This window comes from Chionomys nivalis, chromosome 1, assembly GCF_950005125.1.
Source record: "Chionomys nivalis chromosome 1, mChiNiv1.1, whole genome shotgun sequence".
NCBI lineage: Eukaryota > Metazoa > Chordata > Mammalia > Rodentia > Cricetidae > Chionomys > Chionomys nivalis.
This window is the reverse complement of record NC_080086.1, coordinates 32984824-32997890: the sequence shown is the minus strand read 5'-3', so window position 1 is coordinate 32997890 and position 13067 is coordinate 32984824.

Genomic DNA, 13067 nt, shown 5'->3' with positions numbered 1-13067 from the left:
AGATATCCTGCATATCAGATATTTGCATTATTATTCAAAACAGTAGCAAAATTACAATTATGAAGTAGCAACAAAATAATTTTATGGTTGGGGACCGCAACAACATGAGGAACTGTTTTAAAAGGTCACAGCATTAGGAAGGTTGAGAACTACTGCTGTAAACTAAAATAACCTCTTGTTTCTCTAAGTTGCATTTGGTCAGAATGTCTTATCATAGCAGTATAAGGCATCTAGAACAAAGGCTTTAAATTCATTCATATTTTGTGCAATGTTATCATCTACTTCATTTTTAAGTGTTCTTATCTTTCCACACTCAAACTATTTTGTTTTAATTTAGTATAATACTTATAATCCTCAACCACTAAAAATGAAAATAAAAACTAGCAAAATAAAATACAAGAGGGATTAAATGATAAAATTAAAAACTGTTTTAACATAAAAGAAGGTTCTAAAGAAGGAATAGAGAAGTGTGTGTGTATGTGTGTGTGTGTATAGTGACAGAGATAAATTATAAAATGACAAATATTTTTGACAATTATGTAAACATAGTTATTTTAACTTTGTAATTAAAAGAAGGTTAATAAAATGGAATTTATTTATTTATTTATTTATTTATTAAAGATTTCTGCCTCCTCCCTGCCACTGCCTCCCATTTCCCTCCCCCTCCCCTAAGCAAGTCCCCCTCCCTCATCAGCCTGAAGAGCAGTCAGGGTTCCCTGCCCTGTGGGAAGTCCAAGGACCACCCACCTCCTTCCAGGGCTAGTAAGGTGAGCATCCAAACTGCCTAGGCTCCCACAAAGCCAGTACATGCAGTAGGATCAAAACCCAGTGCCATTGTTCTTGACTTCTCAGCAGTCCTCATTGTCCGCTATGTTCAGCGAGTCCGGTTTTAAACCATGCTTTTTCAGACCCAGTCCAGCTGGCCTTGGTGAGTTCCCGATAGATCATCCCCATTGTCTCAGTATGTGGGTGCACCCCTCGCAGTCCTGAGTTCCTTGCTCGTGCTCTCTCTCCTTCTGCTCCTGATTTGGACCTTGGGATTTCAATCCGGTGCTCCAATGTGGGTCTCTGTCTCTGTCCCCTTTCATCGCCTGATGAAGGTTAATATCCAGGAGGATGACTATATGTTTTTCTTTGGGCTCACCTTCTTATTTAACTTCTCTAGGATCATGAATTATAGAATAAAATGGAATTTAAAACACACACACACACACACACAGGTCACCCAGTTACTACCATGAAGAGATACACTTTATGTTCAATAAAAAAAAAAATCATGAAAATAAAGCTTCCAGGATAGTTATGTTTTATACATAATAACTGAAAGAAAACTAGAGTATGTGTTTAATAGTAGTCAAAGCTCACCTTAAGACAAAAAAATACAAAAAATTATGATAAAAGTGATTTATGAAAATATGTATTATAAAGAAATAGAAACTTATAAACATTCATATACCTAACAGCAGAGATCCCAAATATATGAAGAAAACTAAAAGAACTGAAAGGAGACACAGACATTTCAGTAACAACAACTGGCAGCACTGATGCCTTACTTTAACAACAACTAGATGAACTGGAAAATAGAAGACCGCAAATTAGAGGAAGAAACCTATATCAGACACCTATAGTCGTTTATTTCACCCAAGAATTGTAGGATGTAAATCCTTCTAAAATGTACATAAAATAAATTAGAATTTACATAAAGTCATAAAAAACCCTTGCTAGTTGCTAACATATGGATTATTACAAAGTAGATGCTATAATGATGATGAAATAATATTAGTAACCAACAATAAAAAAAAAGCTTTGAGAAATTCACAGTAATGTGGTAATTAAATAACACTTGTTAAATAACCTACACATCAAAGAAAGAATCACAGGGGCATTATAAAATACATTAAGATGAATTAAAATGAAAACACAATACATGAAAGATGTTGGGATGAAGCTGAATCAATATTAAAACTCTCACAGTAATAGTGCCCAATGAGAATGAACTGAATGAAATCCCAGAGAAAGCATATAAAAGAATGATTACAAGAATGTATAAAGTAATAAAAAAGCTTCTGGATTAATTCCAAGAGATCACAAACAGCAGAATTAGATAAGGAGTTATGAAAGAAAAGACTTTAATTAAAAAAGATAGATATGCTAGAGGAAAAACAAAACCAAAATGTTTGAAATCAAATTTCGGTGAGTAGAGGGTTAAGGAAAAGAAACAGCTTCAGGGTTTGAAGACAAGGGAGAATAATTGGTAAGTTCAGACAGTGACAGAGATATATTAGTAAGACAGCATGAATAGAATGTTCAAATCTATGAAGAAACACTGTGAAAAATCAAATATACAACCACATGCAAGATGTGGAATGTCCTTCTGTATGCTACAAATATGTGTTGCTTTTATTGGTTGATAAATAAAACTCCTTTAGCCAATGGCAGGGCAGAATATAACTAGGCAGGAAATCCAAGCAGATATATAGGAGGAAAGAAGGTGGAGTTGGAGAGATACCAGCAGCTTCCAGAGAAGCAAGATGTATGGTGATGTAGGAGGCTGCTTGTTCATTTATTTCCCAGCCGCACAGACTCCTAAAAATAATCACACTGAAACTATATTATTTAAATGACTGCTTGGCCGATCACTTAAGTTTATTGCTAGCTAGCTCTATCATCTAGAATTAACCCATTTCTATTATTTTATATTTTACCAAAAGGCTCGTGGTTTACCAGCAAGGTTTCAACTGGCAGCTTGCTTCTTTCCTTTCTGGCAGCTACATGATGTCTCCCTGACTCCACCTCCTTTCTCCCAGCATTCAGTTTAGTTTTCCTCACCTAGCTCTTTTCTACCCTGCTATAGTCTCAAAGCAATTTCTTTATTCATTAACCAACAAAAGCAACACATATGCAGAAGGACTTTCCACATCAGTGTGGTAACAAGTCATGAGCCTCGTGATAAAATACAGACTAATAAGAATGGGTTAATTCAAGTTGTAAAAGCTAGTTAATAACAAGCATAAGCTAATAGGTTTGTAATTAATACTAACCCTCAGAGTGGATATTCAGGAAATGGCAGACAGGAGGGAAATTTCCAGTTACAGAAAAGGGAGAAAATTCCATATTGAAGTTTTCAAAAATGTTTCCAATAAATCACAGCAGAAAAATCCCCAAGTCAAAGAATAGTACCTTTGGGTACAATAGGTAGTATAAAATTTCAAATAGACAAAAAAAGAAGGAAAGAAGGAAGGAAGGAAGGAAGGAAGGAAGGAAGGGAGGGAGGGAGGGAGGGAGGGCGGGAGGAAGGGAGGGAAAGAGGGAGGGAGGAAAGGAGGGAGGGAAGAAGGAAGGAGGGAAGGAAAGGAAATAACTCCCTCCAGTGTATTGTAGTTAAAATACTAAGCATACGAACATAGGAAATGAAAAAAGGTTTCTGAAAGCTACAAGATAGAAACATCAAGAAATAGAACTAGGAAATGAGCTGTTACTCTTCAAAGAGAGAAAAAAAATAGTCCTCAAGCTAAAATAAGCCAGAAGATTTTAAAAAGATCACTTATTCTGATCAAGGAGGTAAAAATTCACCAAGAATACATTACAGTTTTAAGCATTTACACATTGAATATGGATGAATCCTATGTTGTAAGACAAGTACTACTAGATGTAAAGGCAGATTAACCCGACTCAGTAATAGTGAATGAAAGTCATCTTGACAGAAACAAAACAAGCAAAAGGAGTATCTGAGTTAAATCACATCACAGGCAAATCTATAGGTGCATCTACAGACTATTCCTTCCAGGCAACAGAATATATCTTCTCATAGCCCCTATGAATTTTCCTAAAATAGATTGTGTAATAAGACACAAAGCAAATCTTAATAGATATTGTAAAGTTGAAGTGATTTATTGTATTTTACTTGACTACAATAGAAATCAACAGTAACAAAAAACACTGAGCATATATAAATCATGAAGGTTGAGCAGGGCAGTACTGAATGGGTCATTGAAAAAAATGAAGCAATTGAGTGGAATTTCTAGAAATGAACATACATGAAAACACAGCACATCAAAACATACGAGATACAATGATAGCTACAGGAGCTTATATTAAAATGTCAGAGAGATTACAAATAGATAATTGAATGATGCACTTTAGGGCCTTGGAAAAAAATAAGAACAAGCCAAATCTGAATGAATAGACAGGAAGAAATAATCAAGATTAAGAAGAAATTGATGCAGAAATGAAAAATAAAAAAATCAATTAACGAAACAAGGAGTTGGTTCTTTGAAAATATAAATAAGATCAAAAACCCACAGCTCAACTAAATCAAAGAGATAAAACCCAAATTATTAACATTAGAGACAGAAAGGGGAGAGATTATCCCAGACAACAAAACAATTCAGAAATCTGTATGGCCATAACTTAAAAACTTATACTCCCCTAAATTGGTACATACCAAAGAAATGGAAGAGGTTTTAGTTGAATATAACCTTCCAAAATTAAATCAAGATAAGATACTCAGTCTAAATAGTCTATATAAAGCAAGAATCAGTTATAAGAATCCCCCAACTAGGAAAACAAGTTCAGACTTAAATTAATTCACTGCTCAGTTCTGCTTCTCAGACTCTTCTGTAAAATATCAAAGGAAGGAACACTGTCAAACCCTTTTGACAAAGTCCATATTATCCTGATACGAGAACAAGACAAAGATCCAATGGAACAAAAGAAACACAAGTGCAAATATTCTCCAAATATTTGCAAGCCAAATTTAAGAACATGTCAAAGAGATGATTTACTATGTTCAAGCTGGCCACATTCCAGAGATGCAGGGATGGTTCAACACATGCAAATCATTAAATATAATAGGTGGCAAAGATGAACTCAGGGATAGAAATTCTATGGTCATCTCAATAGACAGAAAGACTTTTATCAAAATCCAACATCTCTTCATTATAAAAAGCCCTGAAGGGACAAGGAGTAGAAGAAACACATCTCAGTGTAGCAAAGGCTATGTGTGACCAACCTATATCTAACAGCATTTCCACTCAGGTCAGCAGTATTCCAAGGGTGTCCACATTCTCCACTCTTGGCTAGTATTGTGCCTGAACTTTTAGCTAGAGAGATTGGACCTTATTTTCTGAGACATTAGGGTCTTGTTGGGAAAGTCTTTACCTGTGCTGTATCTTGAACCTTTTTCTCAAGCAGTTTCAGAGTCTTAGGTCTTGGGTTAAGATCCTTGATCTACTTGGAGTCGGTGTGTTTATGTATGTGTTTGTGTGGTTTCTCTGGGACTCAGATGGCAGTGTGAGACAGGCTTTAGGCTGCCACTGACCTCAGATGGATTGTGCCATCTTCACTTTCATTAGCTGCTTAGTCCTCCACTGCACCTTGGGTATCAGGTGCTCACCCCTAATTTTTGTTTTAAATCACTAGATATGATTTGTAAATATGACAAAGGATTATTCTATATGTCCATGTTTCTATATTTTTTTGTAATTCCTTATTGCTTATTTAATCTGTCTTTCTGTTTGAAGACATGCTGGTCAGTCTGTACAGATACAGCACTAACAACATATTCTGTTAAGTTTCTTCCATCCAGACATGTTTTATTTGCTTTTTACTTTTGAAGGTTGATATTGCTATAAACAGACTTTATGGTAGGTGATTCTTTTCTTTCAGAATGTAACAAACACGTACACTCTTCCTGAGCTATACCATTCTAAATGATTTTTGCACGGATGTAAAGTGTTTTTCTCTGGCTGCTTTCATGAGTTTTTTTTTTTTTTGTATTTAGTTTTCAAAAATTTAATTTTGATTTCTTTTAGCATAGATTTTTTCAGGCTTACTCTGCTTCAAGTTTTCCAGCCTGGATCTGAAATAGTGTCTTTCACGTATTTGGCTCAGTTTTGAGCCATTCTTTTGTTTTGCTTTTGTTGTTTTGAGTTAAGGTTTCACTATGTAGCCCTGGCTGGCCTGAAACTTGCTGTGTAGACCAGGCTGGTCTTGAACTCATTGACCTGCCCCAGACTCCAGAGTGCTGGTTTTAAAGGCATGCACCACCACACCCAGCCTGTGAGACATTCTTTAGTCAATTATTCTTCTAGCATCATTCCCTTCTCTTCTTCCACTCTAAAGAGGCAAACATCAAGTATTTCAATACTGTCCCATAGACCCTTGAGGTTTTATGTTTCCCAGCCCATCCATCCCTGCTTCCCAGACTGGAGCTGCCCTGTTGTCTCCATTTCCAGTCTGCTGAAGACATATTCTCCACTCTACTATTTATTCATTCAACAAGATTCTCAAACCGTTGCTCTAAAATACGGCAGTCCGACAGTTCATACAAAGCTCATTGCTTACTCTGTTCTGAGTCTAGATTAGCTTATTTGATTTCAGAAAATTTGCCCTTGCTATTTGCAGCATTTCTATGATCATTTCCTTAAAACCCCTTATCAGAATTTTCCAACACCGGGTTCACCTCAGCACCAAGTTCCTTTACTTATTTAGGTTGTGATAGTTCTAATTATTGATACCACTGTTTCTGAAAAATCCCGTATTCTGTAATTTTGACTAAAATGTTAGCAGACAGTAAGTTGCATTTAATTTTTTTTAATTTTTTAGGTAGTCTGTAGTGATATTTCTTTTGTATTTTAATAAATAAAGCTTGCCTGAAGATCAGAACACAAATCAGCCACACTAGGCAGCCATATAGCCAGGTAGTGGTGGCACACACTTTTAATCCAATCAGTCACACTAGTCAACAGTCCAGGGAGTGTTGGTGCACGCCTTTAATCCCAGCACTAGAGAGGAATATAAGGTGGGATAAGACAGGAACTTGTTCTTTTTCAGTTCCAAGATTTCATAGAGGTAAGAGCTCTCGAATGACTTGGCTGCTTTTCTTCTCTGTTCTTCAGGTTGAGTCTCAATATCTGTCTCTGTGTTTTTATTATTTGTTCGACAGCAGTCACTAGATTCAGCTTTCATCTGGCTTGTAGTTATTGCTAGAAATAATCTTAAGGAGAACCTCTCCGCCGATGCAAAATAACTCCAGTTAAACCACATTAGACCAAATCAAAAATGCCCATGTTTAATAAATGCCACGTTTCCAGTGGCTGGGAGAGCATGGCGAGGAGAGAGAGAGAGAGACAGACAGACAGACAGATAGACAGACAGAGACAGAGGAGGGGGTGGGGAGACACACAAAACCCAAAACCACGTGTTCCTTTTTCCGGTTGCGAGCCTAAATAGCCTGTGGGAGTGATCCTGACCCTCCCTGGAGAGGTGTCAGTGCTTGGCAGGCTGGGAATTGGAGTCTGGCCCAAAGCAACTCCCAGGCCAGGGGCTGGGGTGATGCTTCCAACTCAATATTAAAGTTATAATAACAGTTTAATTATAAGAGCCTCTCTGTGAATGCTGTAGTTGTTAATCTGATGTTTCAGGAGCTCTTTCCAACACCTGCTTGAGAAGATGGAAAGGTTTGCTCAGCCTGCCCACCAGGGGTCCTATTGACTCCCCATTCCCACCTCAGCTACTTACAGGTATGAACAGAGCCCTGCCTGGGCAGGCTTCTCCATGTGCCCAGGCCTCTCGCTGTGTCCAGATCTTTTACCTGTCTAGGTGGATGAATCTGTATGTGTGGGGTTGAAAACATCAAGTTCTGGGACGGAGGCACTTCCTAAACCCCCTGCCTCAATACCTTTCTCCAGTTTGTCAAGCCTGTGTCTCTGGGTAGACAATGGGCCTCCCTTGTGGATCAGAGAGGTTTCCTAAGCAGGCCACCTATGGTAGCCTCAGGCTAGCCTTGTCCTCTGCCACTTTCACAGTCTAGTGGGAAGTCTAGAGATTGGTGCACAAAGGACATGCTGCTGATTTCTGATGGAGACCACAGCACCCGTCATACCAGGAATGCCGTATTTGCCTCCCCACCCTCCAGGCTTAGAGGAACACTTGTGGATCTGGTAAGGAATAAGTATCTGGGAGCCCAGAACACATCTTTTCATGGAAGATCAGGGCAGAGAGCCTTGAGCAGAGCTGCTCCTCCAGGCCCAGGCCTTAGCCAGCTCACCTCCACCTACCAACTCTCAGAGTCCTAAAGCAGTTGCTCCTGGACTGTGTCAGATGCTTACAGTTGAGCCCTAGAGATACCAGACCAGACGAGGGACCTGCCCTTGGCTGCCTTTAAGAGTCAGGTTTCTTAAACACCCTTGTGGTTGAGTTATGGGTTTGTTCTTCCGTCAGTCTCCTCCTTCATCCCCTCACCACTTTATCAATTAAGACAATCTCTGGAGTCTCTTGATTTTTTTTAAAAGTTATTGTGTGTGTGTGTACACATATATGTGTATATATACACTTGGCTATTTTCCAAATCATTTACTGATTGTAACTGCCATATAAGTTTCTTGTGCAGGCTTGTAGACTATGGCATGGATGTCCTACCACAGCACAGAGTGACTGCAGCCTGAAGTCATTGCAGAGCATCAGTTTAGCCCATGGTCACAGCAGAAATTCCAAGACTAAAGACACTTACAGCAGTCTCACGTTGACTCTCATAACTTCTGCCTCCTGTCCCCAAATCTTGGCAAGAATGCAGAACAAATGACCTTGAGGACCAAGAACAGAATCAGTGCCCTCTTCTTTTGGGGGATATTAAGAATTTTACCCAGATGAACTTTAAAGTATAGAATACCCTAAAAGGTCCCTGGTCCAACTGATCTGCTGTGACGACCTCAAAGGGCAGTACACAAGATGACCTAGTAATGGGGATTCTGCCTTGTGTTTTAAGCAGTTTATTCTATTACTTCATGTGTATGGGTATTTTGCCTACCTGTGCCTGCTGTGTACCACATTTGTGTGTTCCTTCCTAGATGCCAGAAAAGGGTATTGAGTTTCCTGGGACTGGAGCTACAGACAGTTGTGAACCATCACATGGGTGCTGGGGATTAAAGCCTGGTCCTCTGGAGGAGAAGCTTCTGTTCTACACTTTGAGCTATCTCTCTAGCCCCAACCTAAAGGAAGAAATTTGTACTAATATTTAATGTATTTGCATGATACCTTCTGTGATAACGAATCTCGGTTGTCAACTTAACTGCATCTGGCGTCAACTGAAACCCAAGCTGCTAGGCATCCTGTGAGAGATTTTCTGGATCACATTTTGAAGCAGGAAGACTCACCCTAAATCTGGGTGGCACCTTCTGGATGTGGAAGAAGGAAACTTCTCTTGCCTGCTGCCCCCACTCTCACAGGCAAGTCCGTCTATCCTGCTGCTCCTGCATTCCTTCCCTGACATTAGAGCCTGCCTCTGTGGGGTTCTAACAGACTGAAGACCAGCAGCTCTCCAGGAACCCTCCAGCCCTCAGGGTCAGACTGGGGCTGCCCAGACACCCAGCCTCATAGATGGAACAGTTACTGCATTCTTGGCCTCACCAGTGTGAGACAGCCATTGCGGGACTGTTCGAACACTATCCTGTAGGACAACACCCCCTCCTTCTCTCTCTCTGTCTCTCTCTGTCTCTGTCTCTCTCTGTCTCACTCTCTCCATACATACATACATACACACACACACACACACACGCGCACACACTCCATCAGTTCTGTTTCTTTAGAAAACCCTGACTAACACATCCTCTATAGAGTGTAAAATAGACAAATATGTATCACACGCTGCTTATGTGACTTTCTGGGAAAGGTTGAGAATCACAATTCTCAGGGCATCACATCTTCTCTGCATTTGTCTCGTGCTGACCATAATGCACGTTGTCCAGAGCACTGAGTTTATCTTTAAAATAATAAACGACTCATTCTCATGTGAATATAGATGGATACACACAAAGACTGACATAATTTAGTGAGGACTGCAGTGAGTTGCTTAAATTTGTTCAAATGAGAACTATAAACACAACATATCTAGGTTACCTGGCAAGTTTGCTGAAATAGATTTGCAGCTAGATACCCAAGTCAATAGCCAAGTATACTGCATTGCATGCAACATTGTGGTTTTCTGTAGAAAGAACCATTGATTCCTTACCAGGTTTTCAAAACCCCGAAGGTATAATAAAATAGTTTTGATGGCATGAAAGGTCACACTAGACAGGACACCACAGTCTTGCCCACTGCAATGTGTCCTGACAAGTAGAGTTACAGTTTCAATTATCTGGCTTAATAAGACCTAACACAAAGATGAAGACCCTGTGGATTGGAAATGCCAAGCAAACCAGAAAATGTCAACCCTGCCATTTCTTATTTATCTCAAGCAAGCGTATGATCAACCATGTTAGGGAGCAAAGCTGTATGGATATAATCATATCTGACATATACATAGCTGAAAGTTCATTTATACTAATCAAGAAGTCAATTTAGAATATGATAAATACAATGTCATTAGTAATAACCCCTTAGCAAAGTGTGACTTGACCTTGAGTAGAGTCATGAGAATGAGACATTAAAAATAGTCTTCCTTTCCTGCTCTTTCCTACTGTATACATATTGATATTTCGTTTGAGCTATAACTTAAACATTTGCAAGTATTAAGATCACACAACTCAAACGAGTTTTTATTGACATTGATGGCCAATCAGAAAGTTGTGTCTTAAATCTTTATGGCCTTGACAGTTGAGCCCTCTCAAGCAAGTGGTTTAGAGGTTAAAAAGTAAAGACATTCAGAGAACACTGGAGTGATGAAGAAAGAAAAGGAAGAGGGTTGCTGCTTGCTCGGTGGACCTGTTGTTGCCCAGCTGTATTTTCCACACGGGCTTCTGGGTGTGGGTGCACAGTGAAAGATTCTATTGAATAGACCTTGAACTGCCTGTGAGATCTTGCCTTACTTGTTGGAATGGTTAATTTTACTTACCAACCTGAGGGATGACTTTAAATAAAATTATTAAAATATGAATGAGTGGTTTTGACCTGCAAATGTGATTGGCTTTAGCAATCCATTACAAACCTGGGCAAATGCATAGGATGAACTGCTTCAGCAAGAAGGCTTCCCAGCACACAGCCCAGGCTATAGATGGATTTCCGAGCTCCATTTCCCAGGCACACTGGAGAGTTGGTACTGTTGTCACCATGATTGCCAGAGCCAACTCCTTTTCATAACTGTATATGCACAGATGGCTTTCACTTGATGTTTTGGCTTCTAATTTTTAGACTTAACCATGGTGCAAAATCAATAAATATTCAGTAAAAACCACACTTTAAATTTTGAACTTTGATTTTCTCCCCCTTTAGTTAGCAATGTGTTATGCTATCAGGATTTGGGGAAGCAGTGTCATTTCCAACAATCCTGAAGTGTCTAGTTTTGGTTTCCCCATCCCATTATGTCTACTAACCCCCTACCTCTGTCTTCTGCTGTGTATATTCATGATGAGTACCCATACAACCCTGCCATTTTGTACTTTCAGTACATTACTCAATACGAGGCAGGAGACAGCAAACACTTGGTTATAAATGGGCTTTGCTCCAGATAATTTTTTTCCCACTATAGGCAAATGCAGATGTTTTGGGCACATGCAAGGTAAGATATGATAATGACGTCCAACACCTTGGCACACTGAGATTAATCATGGCAAGTCAGGGAACGCATTGACAGAAACTGAAAGGCGGGTTCTGTTCTTGCTTTTGGCTCACTTTCTCTGGAACACTCCTACTAACACAGTTGGCCCAAGAGGCAGAAAGGTGTGGGCCGTGTTGTTAGTACAGGCTTACGAGGCAGAGCACAGTATGTTTCCGCTCTGCCACATACCTGCTCTGGGTGGCCTTCGGTAAGCCAGATGTCCTGTTTGCCTTCTGTTTTTACGACTGCACATAGGAAATGACAGTAGAACTCTGCCACATGGCATTATAAAAGTATAAATTGATGAATTTAAAGACTGATTATAGTAGCCCGAGTATGTTGCTAGTATGAAAATTAGTTCTTATGGTTATAGTGGGATTTCCCCTAAATTTTTATTTTAAAAAGATGAGTCATCACTAGAAACGCAGGACAACCACTGGAATGACCCATTTTCTGGTGCTATACTTTATATTATGTTATGCTTACTGCTAACTAACCTTGCAGGTACTCAGTGGCCAAAACAAGATGCTATTCTAAATGCCAAGTTGCAGTTATTTCAAGTCTATAGGTCAAGAACCCCAAAGTCCTCTGTCTCATAATGTTCTGACCCTTTCTTTGTTTAGCCTTTCCCTTAAGTAAGACAGAAAAGCTGGAGTGGATCCATTGTCCAGGTATGACCCTCCAGGAAAGTCTTGATGTAAGAAAGTTCTGCCCTTACTTCCTCTTCTTGGGGGAGGTAAATCTTCCTCGGGCATTTACCATGAGATGTTGACAGAGGTTTCTGTACCACTCAGTCCCACAGCTGTTCAGTCCCAAAGAAACACACAGACACCTACGTTAATTAGAAACTAGTTGACCTATTAGCTCAGGCTTCTTACTAATTCTTACATCCTACATTAACTCATAATTCTTGTCTATGTTAGCCACGTGGCTTGGTACCTTTTATCAGTGAGGCATTCTCATCTTGCTTTCTCTGAATCTGGATCACAACTGCAGACTGTGACTTTCCTCTTCCCAGAATTCTCCTGTTTTTGTCACCCTGCCTATACTTCCTGCCTGGCTACTGGCCAATCAGCATTTTATTTAAAACGATAAAACTGACAAATCTTTACAGGATACAAGATCATTGTCCCCACAGCAATGAGACTCTGGAAATCGGGGAAAGAAAAGTCAATCAAATTATGGAGAACTCCAGTCAAACTGTCCACAGTTTCTCACTTACTGGCTCACACTCAGTTTCCAGAAATTCATGAAAACCAGTGAGTATGTGGTGTGTGTGTGTGTGTTTGTGTGTGTGTGTGTGTTTGTGTGTGTGTGTGTGTTTGTATGTCTGTCTGTCCTCACCGGTGAGTTGCTACAGAGCTCTTTGGGAGCAGAGGTTGGCCTGCTTTATTTGTTCCTCCAGATATCAGTGTGCTCCATGCCATTAACTCTCTGATTAAGTCCAAAAACATTGATGATTTTAAAATTATTTGATCTTTGTTCATCTTAAAGAAAGAAGTGAATATTCTATGTTTCTTGGGATCAGAAGAAA